General features: G+C 39.2%; 1 long non-coding RNA gene and 1 pseudogene across 1 annotated transcript in view; one reads left to right on the forward strand and one right to left on the reverse strand.

Annotated features, from left to right (window-relative positions):
- The window catches only part of LOC127679813 (uncharacterized), a 47,398-nt gene that overhangs the window by 15,833 nt on the left and 16,872 nt on the right, over positions 1 to 14,693 (forward strand). The window lies entirely within an intron of this gene.
- Positions 12,511 to 14,036, reverse strand: LOC127679812 (splicing factor 3A subunit 2-like; annotated as a pseudogene).

Consider the following 14,693-nt stretch of genomic DNA (forward strand, 5'->3'; position numbering starts at 1 on the left):
AGTCACATAGGTAGCAGAGGATGGTCTTGTTTGGCATCAATGGGAGGAGAGGCCCTTGATCCTGTGAAGGCTCAATGCCCCAGTGTAGTGGAATGCCAGGGAAGGGAAGTGGGAGTGGGTGGGTGGGTAGGGAATCACCCTCATAGAAGCAGAGACAGGGGAATGGGATGGGGAGTTTCTAGATGGGGAAACCAGGAAAGGGTATAACATTTGAAATGTAAATAAAAAAAATATCAAAAAAAGGAAAAAAGAAAAACAATATTTAGTAAAATTAAGAATGACATATAGATAGAAAAAATAAAGATATTATCAAGGGAAATTCTTAAGATTATTCCACCCTAAAAATGTAAACAATTTTTTAAAGAGCCAGATGGTTTTATAGGGATTCTAATCATCTTTTACAGAACCAAGAACACTAGTTTATTTTATACTGCAGAAACAGTGTCAAAGTTTCAAGTTATATTTTAATGTAATTTTCTGTGTGTTCGTGAATCTGTTCATGAGTGATGTTATACAGCATTTAATGTGTCCTCAGTGCTGTTACCCTGACCTCAGATCAACAAGTCCCTTTCTCACATTATATGTCCTTAGTTTTTTAGTAGAATCATGGAGTTTAACCTTGGTCATCTGTGGAAATAAGGGCTTGAAACTATCCACTGGTACATGGAAGGCTCTGAAATGTGTGTACATCTGAAGCCAATGACTGGCTTCCCTACTGAGTCCATCAGTAGTTAATACTTCAGCAGGGATCCATGAGACTCAAGGACTCCTTTCCCATCAATTATTGATTATCAACAGGAAATTCTTGCTCAGCCCCGTTGCATGTAGGTCTCTTGATCTAGGTTTGTAACTAGCATTCTCATTGATGATCATTAATGGTCCTGACCAAGTGCCCTCGTCTGGTGTCCATGTCATAAAGCACACATGTGGTACACACAATAGTTACTCAATAAATGTTCATACACATCGATAAAAAGAAATGTTTTTCAATTTCGTGTAAAATATCAACTAAGACATTCAAAAGCAATCCTGTGAGATTCATTCTAAAAGTACAATAATTTTCTTTATTAGGAAAGAGCTGTAAAACCAACCACATGCGACAGGTGACATTTCCTTAGAGACATAGATGATCCTGGTCAGAGAACATACTAAATGAAATCAGGTAGACAATAGTGAAGAAATTAATGGTGCTATGTCAGAAGCACATAGAAGTTCCTTTTGGCAAAATTTGAAGGAATGTGGGCAACAAATGATAATGATAGTTATCAACAGACTCTGTTAAATAAAAAAAAAGGAGCTACATGTTCCAATAATGTTTATTGGACACATATTTTGATAGTTATAGAGGGAATAAATCATTTCCATACTGAAAAATACAGATAAGAGAGAAAAAAATGATGACAGGAGTAAGTTACTTTTGCAAACTCTAATATAACTGGTTTATGGTATGTTATGGACAAATGCTAAAATATTATGTTGAATTTTATTTTAAAAAAAGACACTCATTATTTTTTATTTATTAGTAGTTGTGTTAATGATACTATCAACTACTATTGCCATTATAGAAATCAGTATGGAAGTTTTCAAAAATTTAAAGATAAAAATATCATTATAGCCAGCTAAACCCACATGCCATTTCAGTATCCTATACCACAGAGATACTTGAACACATAGAGCCTTTCTATTTACAGTGGGGGGAAAAGAATCAGCCTTGATGTCTATCAACAGATGAATGACTAAAAATTATATCCAAAATCGAATATCATTTGGCCATGAAGACATGCAACGTTATAAAACATGACATAGAATGGTTGGAACTAGAAAATATTCTATGAATATTAACATAGGTACAGAAAAACATATCCTACATGTTTTCCATCATATATGGAATTCCCTTTTACTTTTTGCATATGTACATTTATGTGGGAATAGTGTGGGTAGAAGGCAGAAAACTAAAAGGGACATATGAGGGGAGAGAAGAAGCTTAAAGGGATGGGAGTGTGGAATATAAATGATATTATATGGCATTCATGTGATATGAAAGTGGAGAGTGAATGGAGAGCTTCGAAAAGTACAAGGAGGGCCAGGCCTCAGGGAGATGATGGAGAGCAGGTAGGAGAAAATCAACTAGAGCTATGTATGTATGATAATGATGTAAGAAAACTTGCTGCAAGTTTTATGAGATGTTAATTTAAAAAAACAGTAAAAAAAGCTTTTTACCATTTTTTAAAAGAAGAGATTTGATCCCCATCCACCGACCCACACTGAGTGCCTTTTTTTCATAAAATGGAAAATGCACCATCTCGAGTTAGGTGATCATATTTTACCTCATCAATAACAGCACAAACTAGTGCTTGATTTCTGTGATAGGAGAGGTGTGACGTTGCTACTGTGGGTGTGTTGGCTCAACATAGATGATCACAAAGAGGGACGACAACAGAATACCTCACTTCCAAATGCCATGTTCCAAGGTTCACACCCAGCTTATTCTTGGCGCTAAGTTAGTTTAAAATGAGAACCTGTTGTTGATCAAGGGATGAGAAGGTTTCCTTAGAGCTAAGGAGACGCTGGCTGAGCTCTGTGGGAGCAATTAGCACTTGATGTCCACAAGCATGGACCCTGGTGACTTGCTTGCTATCCCTACTCATGTAGAACCTATGCTTCCACTCTTTGCCGTCATCTGTGCAGAGTCACAGCAAAGGAGGTGTCTCCAAGTCTTCCTGCGTGGAGTAACAGAGGATGCCTTTGTCATAGTGTGATGTTAAGATGTCTTTGTTATAACTTTTAAGTAGGGCATCATATATTCGGTGACTTGGATGCTACCTGACACAAAGGGAATGAAAGAATTATTCCCTGCCTAAAACAGCAGGCATGTTTCTTCTTACCAAAATATGGTACTTTATCAGTGAAGGATGTGCAAACCATTTCTTGTAGAATTACTCAAGGAAAAATTGAGTAAATAACAATATCTCCCATGGAAAGGAATCAGATATAATGGAAATTTTCTTATTACTATACTGATGTTATTAGCCTACCACTCAGAATGCAAATGATTTCATCTATCAGATTCCCTCTCTTTACCTCCTAGACTAATAGTTAAAAAGAGAAAAAGATAGAAGAATGAAAATAGACAGGAATGAATGGGCCTTTCCCATAATCCTCTTCTCCAGCATAATGCTGAGCTTGGGGACAATTACAGCTTACTTGTTCTTTCTCTGTGCTTCCAGAGTACTTCAAAATCTGGCTGAAGCATTTGATCTCATTGTATGAGCAAGCTGGTCACCTGTTGTTCCTTGCCAACTATTAACATTTTCTGGGCAGGAGGCAAGTTTTACCTAAAGTATATGCCATTTCCCAGAGCAATGGCTAACCCGGGATGGACACTCAACCGCTGTCTGTAGAATGGACACCGACATCCTTCCACCTCACTCTCATTTCTCTCTCATCCCTGCTTTAGATCTTCCTCTGTATTTTCTTCCCCTTGTTATTAAAGCTGCATATAGCTTTATTTGATTTTTAAAGACATTTCTAGCTTCTGTGACTCCATAAAAGAAAAATTTCACAAAATGTCTGCTTTATCTTTGCCCAGTATGCCATCTCTCTTAATTCAACACTGAGCAGAGGATCCTGCTCATTAAAGGTTGAATGGATTTCCAAGAAGAACAATAAATCCTGGCTTTGAACCTGTGTGATATTTAGCAAGCTACATGCTAGAGCTGGCTAACCATGTTCAATATTTAATCACTGAAATTTGACTCTTAATTTTGAGGAAATAATAATATTCCATTGTTTCCAAATATCCAGAGAGCTCTTTATATGACATCAACAGGTCAAATATGCTGAATGATTCATAAGAATCTCTGTGAATCTATAGAGGTATGAGTTTGAGAATCAAAATTATTTGTCAGGATGCAAACCGTGTAAAACTTGTTTTTAGTGTGTGATGATGGTGATCAAAAGACCTTTGTTAAATTAACATTTCTGCTTCATTTATTCACACACAGAGAGACACATGGATACACACATATGCTCACAATCACAGACACACACATACACACACACAGAGGGAGAGATAGAGAGAGAGAGAGAGGAGAAAATTTTGCCCTAAAACATGCAGAGTTGAATTTCTCTCTCTCAGAGAAGTTGAAAAATGCTAAATTTAAGTCAATTTTCTCTTGAACACTTTTCAAGTTATTTTTATATGTCATTGATTTTCCCCTTACCTTTCGAGCTAAAACATGAAGAACATATAGATACCCAGAAGCTCTGACAAAGGCCTTCTAAAACATTTGCTTTTTCTCAAACATTTATAGTCGCCTTAACAAAGAGAGACATTTGGAAGATTACAATTCTTTCAATGTGTCCCACTTTCCCTCGGCAGCCCTTAGAAGGTCTGTCATTCTACAGGTCAAAGACTGGTGAGAAATGAGATTTATGATGTTCAGAGAAACATGAAACACCAAACCAAAGCTCCACTTACCTGAAGCCCATAGTTCTAATTGCTGAACTAGATATTTCAATGCCAATACCTATGCAAGTTTTATATGTCGAAAATAATTTTCAAAGCCTTGTTCAAAGCATGCATGGAATGAAAGCTCCAATCTTTCAGATTCCTGCCTGTGGAACAGCTCCTCTCAGGGTGAGACCTCATCCTGAGTCTGCACTATACTCATTTAGCAAGAAAATTAATCCTTTAAATTTTTCCAGTTGGGTATTCCTAGGATGAAAACTAAAATTATTACTACATTATTTGGGAAGCAGGATTCAATAGATCAGAATCACGACATTATACATAGGAAGAGTTTAATGGTCCGAAAAATTATATATAGCAATTTGTTAAATATATATAATACACACACACACACACACACACACACACACACACACACATTGTTAAGGATCATGCAAGAGGAACAGCAAATAGCTTTAGAACTCACAGATGAACCCACTGGTCAGCATAACCTAGGTGGGTGTGGCTTCGAGAGGCACAGCTCTAAGGACTATGTGTCCTGAGGACTTCCTGCTGTTGTAGAATATTGTTCTGCTTGCTGCCCTTGCAGTCTTAACTTCCTTTGTAATCTATGAGTTGTATGAAAACTCTAAGGGGACTTTCAGCCCCTTATTGTACAGCACCATTGGCATTCACAATAATAGTGCTTGATCTTTTTCAAGCATTGATGCTGTAGCAGATAATTGATTCCATCACCAGCCTTGGAAAGATCTTAGAGATGTAAATTGTTAGCAGGGTCCACCACACTTAGAAAGATTTTGGAGATGTAGACTGTTAGGAAAGTTAGGTTAAGGTGTTTTTGTCAGTGGCTCTGATGTAGAAAATCTTAGGGAACAATTTAACGTTCAGAAAAATATGCTCTGAATAGCCATGCGGGGATATTGTAAGGTCAGGAAATGATAGCGACAGCAGCTTGACCAGCGCCAGCTGATGTGCCTCTTGCTACAACTGGGCTGATGATCAAGGCGATGTATAATTTCTTTTACCCATTTTTGCCTTCAGCTTCCTGATATGATTTAATAAAAATTTGTTAATGAGTACATTTGGACCCTGGAGATATAGAGTAGAAGTGACTGATTCTTATATAAAAATTTAGATTTGTGATTCTTTTAAGAATTTTGTAAGATTACATTTTAAGATAAAATAATTGATCCTTTCTTGGTAACTGCAAATTGCAGCCTGCCAGTAAGAGAAACTGGCTGAGAAAACTGCCTTGCTTGCCGACACTTTGCTAATCTATAACTAAGTTGCCTAGTTACGAATGGAAGTGGGTTTTTGGGAATAATTTTTTTCACCTGTAATACATAAAATGTTTATTCATGTGAGGGTATTAGGGAACATGTTTTTTCTTACACATACTTATTGTAATCAATCATTCACTAAAAGAAAAATGCAACCACACTATTATTTTTTTCTATTGCATGAAATAATTCACAGGGATATATAAGGTATGGGAGAAAAAAATTGTTGGAGCTTGCTTGTAGGGGTTTGCTCTATTCTCCAAATATATGTATATGTGTGTATGTAATATATGTGAGTATGTATGCATGTATATATAGATGCATAGGTATGTATATGTATATAAATGTATTATGTATATATGTATATAAAGTTAGGTAGAATTTTTTTCTATCTACACAACCTGTGAACATGTTAGTATTCATATATGTATTAATGTATGTATGTATATGTGTATGTGTATATGATGTATATGTATATGATGTATATGTGTATGCGTATGATGTATATGTGTATGTATATGTATATGTATATTATGGAGTTGCCAGAACTTGTCTTGATTCATCCACTCTGTGTGTGTGCATGTGTGCACGTGCACATGTGCATGTATATGTGTGTGTGTGTGTGTGTGTGTATGTGTGAATGAATCTTTCCCTCCTTTCTTCTTTTTACATTCTTACCAGCTTCCAAAGGGTTCAAAGTGTTCAGAGTCTCTCATGAGTAGAGTACTGGCTCTAGTGAATCAAGCTTTAGTCCCTCAGAGAAAAGTCTGCTGAATGATCAATCACTGACTCTGTGCCCTTGCCTCAGTTTACCCTGACCTGGCTGAAGCTGGCGTTTGGAGATATATATCAAGAAAGTCATTATTGACGATGTGTTACTTTATTCTTTCCATGTATTTAGATGTTCTTTCTCTTTGCATTTGGTTGCCCTGGAGCCATTTTCTATCTTTATACATAATCATGTAAAACTACATAGCCCATATAATGTACGTAGTAAACTATGTTAATTTGGCCATAAGTTAAAGGGTGAGATAATTGTGACTACTTAAGATAAATCACTTTAAAGTGTTCTAAGACAAGAGATTTTCAGTTGGCAACAAAACACTATCAAGAGTTTCCTTGAATATTCTCGTCTACATGCTGTCTGCCATGTACTCAACAGAGGTTGAAAAGCATAGCAAGAGGGTTCTACAGGAATCCACCAGGCTGCATACGGCAAGACCTGTATAAACTCTATGAATAGTTGCTTGTGAGTGTCTCATCTCTATACCCAATATCTGAGCTCTGTTTGGGGGCTCATGCCACCTGGAACCAGCCACTTAATCTTCAGGAATTTAACTTTTTGTAAGGCATCATGCCCATAGTCCAAGATTAGAAGTCTCCCATTTCCCAGTGCCCAGGCTGGAGGTAAAGTGGAAAAGAGTCCAGGGCATAGATGGTTTTTGCTGAATAAGGGATGTATTTTCAGAGAGCTTTGTGATTAAAGAAAGGGAAACCAGGTCGGCTCATGGATCAAAACCAATTCCCTCCACTTATAAACTTCAGAACTCAAGTGCATCAAAACTCTCACAAGATCCCTGCAAGTCTGTACTTAACCCACAGATTGTATGTACTTGAATAAATTGTGTATACATACGCATTGGCATAGAATCACTTTCATGCTAACAATAATCAACTCTCTCTCTCTCTCTTTCTATATATATATATATATATATATATATATATATATATATATATATATATATATATATACACATAGTTGCCAAATTCATAGAATAACTAAGGTAAATGGAAATATAGGACCTTTCATGAAATTGTACATCAAAGTGTTTACATGAAAGAGGCTGAATCCTCATATTCAGACGGTTAAACTATCTAGAATAAATACACAGTGAAAACATTCCCAGGACTAATCCATTAAGAATCAAAAGACCAGGAACAAGCAACAAATAAAATGTTCTGGCATCAACCAAAAAGGTAGAACACACTACTTTCCTTTTGCATATAAATACTTATTTAATCCTTAGAGAATTTCATACACTGTGTCTTAACAGTACTCATCTTTCAGTCCCCCTCATACCCTTTCAAATTCCCCCTACCTTCCCCATTTCCTGTTCTGTTTTCTCTTTAGAAGGCACTGTCTCATGGCAAATATAACCTGGCTCTTACAGCTTCTCTGTCATAGAGAGGCAGTCTAGGTATGGTGAACTTCATTACCTCGAGAAGTTTTACTTGAGCATTACACAGCAAAACTATGATGTTGATCCAGGCCTATTGGTTCATGTCTGAAATTGCAGTTCCTAGAAGGGCTAAGGCAGGAGGATGGCAATGTCAAGGTTTGCCTAGGGTACACAATGAGATGCTGTCGCAAAGAATTTTTTTTAAATAAAGAAGGAATTGAAGATATATATCTCAAGTTGTAGGTAACTTATTTTGCATGCATAAGGTTCAATATCCAGTACAAAAATAATTAATACAAAACAATTTAATTTCAGATAACTTTCAGTTGGGGTATGAAAACTCAGGATAGACAAACTTTGTCACATGTGTATGTGTGTGTGTGTCTGTGTGTGTGTGTGTGTGTGTGTGTGTGTGTGTGTATGTTAGAATGGTTGGCTTGACTAGATGCCAGACTACTTTGTTGGAAGAATGTGTGTGTATGTGTTTGAGTGTGTATGTATAATGATGTGTGTGTGTGTGTGTGTGTGTGTTAGAATGGTTGGCTTAACTAGATGAAAGACTACTTTGTTGAAAGAAATATAATAAAACAAAATGTGGGAAGATTTATTGATTCTAATGTGACAAAATATCAGGGTATGGGAGAAAGCCTTGATTTTGGCACACAGAATGATGGCATCCAAAGATATTAATAGATGTGCAGTTTAGGAAAAGAATTGTTGGGATAAGCTATGGCATGCACTTTATTTGGATTGTTTCCCTTTGTGTCCAGAATAACATTTGGCCATTATCAAACATGTAGTAAGATCTTTTATCTATTAGATCATCCATGTTGACTTAGAAAATGAAGAAGATGGAAGAGTGTCCACTCCAGGGAGCATATAAGGAAGTGTAGTAGTTGCAGAGGTGGTGTAGGAGGTAGGAGTGCTGGTAAAGGAGTGGAAATGAGAATGAATTGGATGACAGAATGCACTATGTCATTGAAAAGATTCCCAGGTTTGGAATCTGGCTGTACATTCATTAGGCCGGGGGAGGGGGCGGGGCGGGGTCTGAGTGCTTTACCTGAACTTTAAAGTAGACAGTAGAGTCAGAACACCAGAAGAGTTAGGATTTTTGGAATAAAAATACTATGCAATCTGCTCTATTACTAGCTCATATGTCAAGTAAGGCCAGTCTGTGCATTGGGGCAAAGTAAGTGGATTAAAAACATAAAATACACCAGATGACCCTGACATGCTCTAGGCTCAGGAACACAAAGGTGAAGAAATGCAAAACAAATTATTTTCTACTTCCGCAACTCATCAAAAATATCATCTGAAAGATCTGAAAATTTTATCAAAACGTATTATTAGGGATTTTTTTCATCTAATGCAAAAGAAAAATTTAGACTTTATTTTGGGTTTCTGTTAATATAACAAAATATATTTAAAATATAAGTTTACCAGGAGTAGATAAAAGGAGATATTTATTTTTATTCATAGGCTTGGACATTTTGGCCAATGGTTGGTCTGTGCTGTGACTGTGAATAATAGTACAACATGTTTAGTGGAGGAAAACTGTTAGCTTCAAGAGAGAAAAAAGCAGTACCAGGGTCCTACGATACCATATAGGGTAGCTATACAATGACCACAAGACCATACCCAAGGTTTCACATTACACTTTTAGCACATTTCTATGATAAAATCCAGAAAGTTAGCCCATAAACACACAGGCCTTTTGGGAGACACTTAAGATCTAAACTATCCAGTCTTTTGCACAAAGGAAGAATTCTAGCAAACAGATGGTGTTTGAAAAGCATCTTATTCTTTTCCCCATATTAAAGAACAAAGAAACATCTAGTTGTAATTTCTGTTCTAGCAAAATCAAGTTAGTATCATTGTGCAAATTATAATGATAAATGAGCAAAGATTAAAGAAAGAAAGGCACATTTTGTTATATATTATATTTGTTGAGAATCAGGCTGTTTTTAATGAAAACCCAAAAGGACAAGTATATGTATGCACCAAATTAAATGAGTGCAGCAATAGAACTGAGTGTTTAATACAATCCACAATGAACTACTTGAATCAATGAAGAACAAAAATTTTGATTTATTGTTTCAAAGGATTAAAGACATTTCTAAAAGTAAAATCTCATGCTAGTAGGCACTTGTTTAGTGCTGCATCAATGAATCAATAAGAACGCAATTTTGAATTCTCCTTCAAAATGTGTTCAATTGCTCTAGAAATCCATGGATGCACTAGACCCCTAAAGCTTAGGATTAAGCCCAGCATAGTTCTGAGATGTTTGCAAAGATGCCTTAACAGCAGCAAACAAGTATGTGCTCATGGAATGTTCAAATGTATTTGATGTTCTCACAAGAAAAGAAGAAAGAAACCCAGAATCCTCCCTCCCCCTCTTCACGCAGCCCCACTCCAGAGTCGAAAGCACTGCACTCTTTCAAGTTCCCATCTCACCACGGTGTCTTTGTGCAGGCCTGGGCTAAACCTCTTCAATACAGATGAACACAAAATACAGGCATATTTCTCATTATGCAAGCTCCCACATACAAATGCGAAAGGAAAGCAGAGAACAGCTGCATTCCACTTTTTTCCTGGCATGAATAGGGCCTTTAATATCAATACTGAAATGGAAGTGATTAGTACTATTTACTGAATTTTAAAGCACCTTTGGATGTTCAGCCAGACAGTTTATTTGATTGGCTGAACACGCGGACACCTCATTTTGGGGGAAAATATGTTGGCAAAGGCGAAGAAACAGCTCTCTGGCTGCTTCACACACATTTTCAAAGGATTGGAACAGGCATTTTTCTGCTTTAAAAACGATGCTCTTACAAAGACTATACACTCTTTCAAGCATTTGGGGTCATTTGTATCTAAGCACGCTTTTTAACTTTAAAATTAGGAGTATCAAAGACAATCATTTCGATTGGCTCAGCTTACAGAAAGCTTTTACCCATGCTGCTTTGAGGTAGATCAACCAGGGTAGGAATTATCCATTTAGATAGTGGAATACTGACATAATGAATATTGCAGGTTAGTACCCCTGTGTATTATACTGATTTGATTCAGTTCTGATATTAAGTGTTTGTTGGTGAATTATTTGCTTTAAAAAAAAAACATATCCAATCTTTTTATTTTCTTTCTCTTTATGGGTATTTGACATTTTTATCTACAACACATTCAAGCTTACCCAGAAACCTGAAAGATGAAGGTCTAAGTCCCCAGAAGCCAGCGGTAGAAGGGTACAATCTTGGCAAAAATAATGGCAAGGAAGAGGATGTGTTCTCTGAATCTTGAGTGTTGCCAAGCCCATGTGTTAAAGATATGGCTAACAGGGGACTTCCTGGAGGAGATGGAGTTTGCCAGAGTTGAGGCTTTGTAACAGACCTTACCTCTTTGTTTCTGATTTGACCTGGATCTATTTAATCAAAATGTCACTTATATCCTGCTAGAATTTAAACACTGGCTTTCAAAAGTATACCCATTACTAAATAGTTCAAAATTGTAAATGGAGACTATCAAATGTATAAGACAATAATTTTGCCACCTAATGATGCTATGGAGATGTCCTACTTGAACAGTATCACACATTCAGATGTGGGGTGGTGGGCTTAGGCAACCTGGTAACTGGTCGAGCTCAGGCTTAAAACCCGGTGACCCAGTAAGTGACTGTAGCCTGCAAAGGACAGTAGGCATTTGGTCTCACCCCTTGGGCCCCCTGGTCCTGTCACATACAGCTCTCCACATCCCTCTGTGGAGAGGTCTGTGGCCATCAGGCACATAGGAACATCACCTCAAGCCCTCCCCCATGCAGATAAGGTATCTCCAAGCTCTCAGACCAAGACAATGAGAAGTAACTTTTGTCAGAACCTGACCTACCCCAAAATTGTATATAAGAATCCTATCCAGGAAGAATAAAGGTTTGTAAGAACTACTCCTATCTGAGAGCTTCTGTCATAAGAGCTGTAACACTACCACTTGGGAAGAGGTCTGCTCGCCCAGAATGCCTCCAGAAGCTCCCAGCACTCCTCACTGGCTAGTCAGTTTCTCCTCCCAGCCCAGCCTGGCCTGCCTCAGCTAGAGTGACTGAAACTGCAATGGCAGGAACAGAGGTGGAGACAGCTGCAGCAGCAGAGGTGGTGGAGAAGACTCCCCCAAGTCTTTTCCCTTCCTGCTTGAACTCTCTCCCCTTTGCCTGAACCCTCACACCCAACTGGACCAGAGATTTCCATAGAAAGCCTCCAGTACACAGACCCACATTCAGACACTTAGCCAAAACAGACAAAATATCAAACTAAGGATTATGGGACTACCCATATGCACTGAAAAATTAAACGTGTAGTTCTATCGATGCCTTCAGTTGACTGAAGAAGAACCATCCGTAGCTAAGCGAGAAGGTAATATACTCAGTCGGCCAGTTTCTATTGTGAGTTCCATAGGAACATGGATAGAAGGCACTTTATTTTTTTCCATGGGCGGAAAGCTGTAATAGGCTCAGGACAGGACAAAATAGGAAACCTTCCAAGGACTGGCCATGAGAAAAGACCACACAGACCACAGAGGCTGGTGGGAGGACTGCTCAGTTGCCTGGGGGAGGCATGCCCTAGAGGCACGTTCCCAGAGCCATCTGAGGGAAGTGGGGGGCCTTAGCAATGGGGACATAGAACCAGGGTGCACCCCAGGATTTGAGAAGTGAACCCCTGAAGGCTGAGGGTGGACCCCCCAGGGCAGCAGGGTGGACTCTAGGAGAAGGCTGGGGGTGTAGGTCTGGTGTCTGAGGGTGGATCCCAGGGGCTAGGGGTATATATCAGGGGCAGGAATGGATGGGTGAACCCCAGAGCCCGAGGATGAATTACAGCTGAAGGAGGAGGATAGACCCCTGGGGCTGGCGGGTGAATCCCTGGGGCTAGGGGTTGCACACCTGGAACTGGTGAGTACACACCTGGAGACAGTCCGTGCATTCCAGGTGCTGGTGGGTCCATTCCAGGGGCTCGGGAATGGGACCCTGATGTCAGTGGGTGTACTACTGGGGCTGAGGGGTGCACCACAGGAGCTGGTGGGAGCATCTGGGGCACAGAGGGAGCAGGGCCAATAGGGGGACATAGGAGGAAGAGACAGGCCAACAGGTAGGGGTGGGGTCAACCCATCAGGGAGAGGCAGGCAAGCAGGCAGTCCATTCCTGAGTGTGGAGTGGAGCCTTCTCGAAGTCTGGGAGTCTTGATGAGAGGCTGGGAGGAACCTGGGGCTTCTCCTTCTTAAAGTGGAACTGAAGAAAATACTGCTTGGTCTTTCTGTTCCAGTGGGTCCAAAACTTGTCCTCAGCCTTGTCAATCTCCAGGCTCGGCAGCTTTAAGTCAATGGTCTCATAGGGCTCAGCAGCCACGAGCAGCTACTGACAGTGGTGGTCCAGGGCCTCGATCCTCTGCACATAGGCAGACATGAAATGGTAGTGTGGCATGATACCCTCTGTAATCTCCGGGTAGTCAACCTGGAACAGCAGGCTCTGCTAGGCCATCTCTGTGTCCCTCTGTTTGTGTACTTTGTAGCTAAGGCAGCCAATTTTCACAAACTTCTTCACCTCCACCTTGACCTTCTCCAGTGCAGGCTGGGCAAGGGGCTCCTATGGCCTTCCTGGCAGCTAACCAGACCAAGTTAGTCTGACGTTTCTTCCCTGGGGTATGGGCCAGGTAGCTCCCCTCATGGTTATGCAGAGTCAGGCAACGTTTGCACTCATAGGATCCCAGGTGGTTCTTCATAAAATAAGGGTCTCAAAGAAGGAGGGAGTGACCCTGGTCCTGGAAAGGCTCAATGAAGCAGTGTAGAGGAATACCAGGACAGGGAAGCAGAAGGGGGTTGATTGGGGAACAGAGGAAGGGAGAGAGACTTTCAGGGAGGGAGGAACCAGGAAAGGGGAAATCATTTGAAATGTAAATAAAGAAAAAATAAATAAAATAAAATAAAATAAAATAAAATAAGGGTCCTTGTTGATGCTGACAGTTTCCAGGGCCAGTTTCCACAGGCTTCTCTCCTGCCCTAGTTGCTCTAGGAGGAGGAGGCTACACCCCCATTCCCAGCTTTGCCTCCAGATCGGTGGTGAAAGTCCATGATGCAGGCCTGGGTGCTTTATGAGACAGGTAGAAACCATGTAATTCCTCACCAACATCAAGGGCTCTCTACCAGGGCTTAATCTCCAAAGACCAGAATATACTTTAATAGAAAGTTTGAGCACCTCACCCTCTACATCAATCAAATCATTAAAATAAACCATCATATTTGGGAAAAATTACCTGACAAGCAATATTTACCTTCAACATTTTGAACAGATTGCCTCGTGCTAATTTTTTTGTTACCAAAGAAAAATCTCTGCATCTAGTTTTCACAGTTAATAGCTACTCTTCTTGTTTTATCTAAAAAACCACAGATCAAGCAATCTCTCACATTACAATGAAATCCAGTCATACGAGTCGTATGGTAATAAGAGAAATGATGGAAATGTCAACATCCTGAAAATTAAAAAGAATTCTTCTAAATAGCTAAGTGCTCACAGAAGAAAGAAAAGTACACTTCAAGTTCAATCAAAAGAAAAGCAAAGTTACCGTAATGTTCACTTGCAAACCGGTGATGCACAGTGCTGTGTAGGAAATAAGCATTTTTGTCTTGTAGAAGTCTTCATAGAGTTAGAAAGAGCAATTCTCAAATTCATCTGGAATAATAAAAAACCCAGGATAGCTAAAACTATTCTCAACAACAAAAGAAATTCTG

The sequence above is a fragment of the Apodemus sylvaticus genome, chromosome 3, assembly GCF_947179515.1.
Source record: "Apodemus sylvaticus chromosome 3, mApoSyl1.1, whole genome shotgun sequence".
NCBI lineage: Eukaryota > Metazoa > Chordata > Mammalia > Rodentia > Muridae > Apodemus > Apodemus sylvaticus.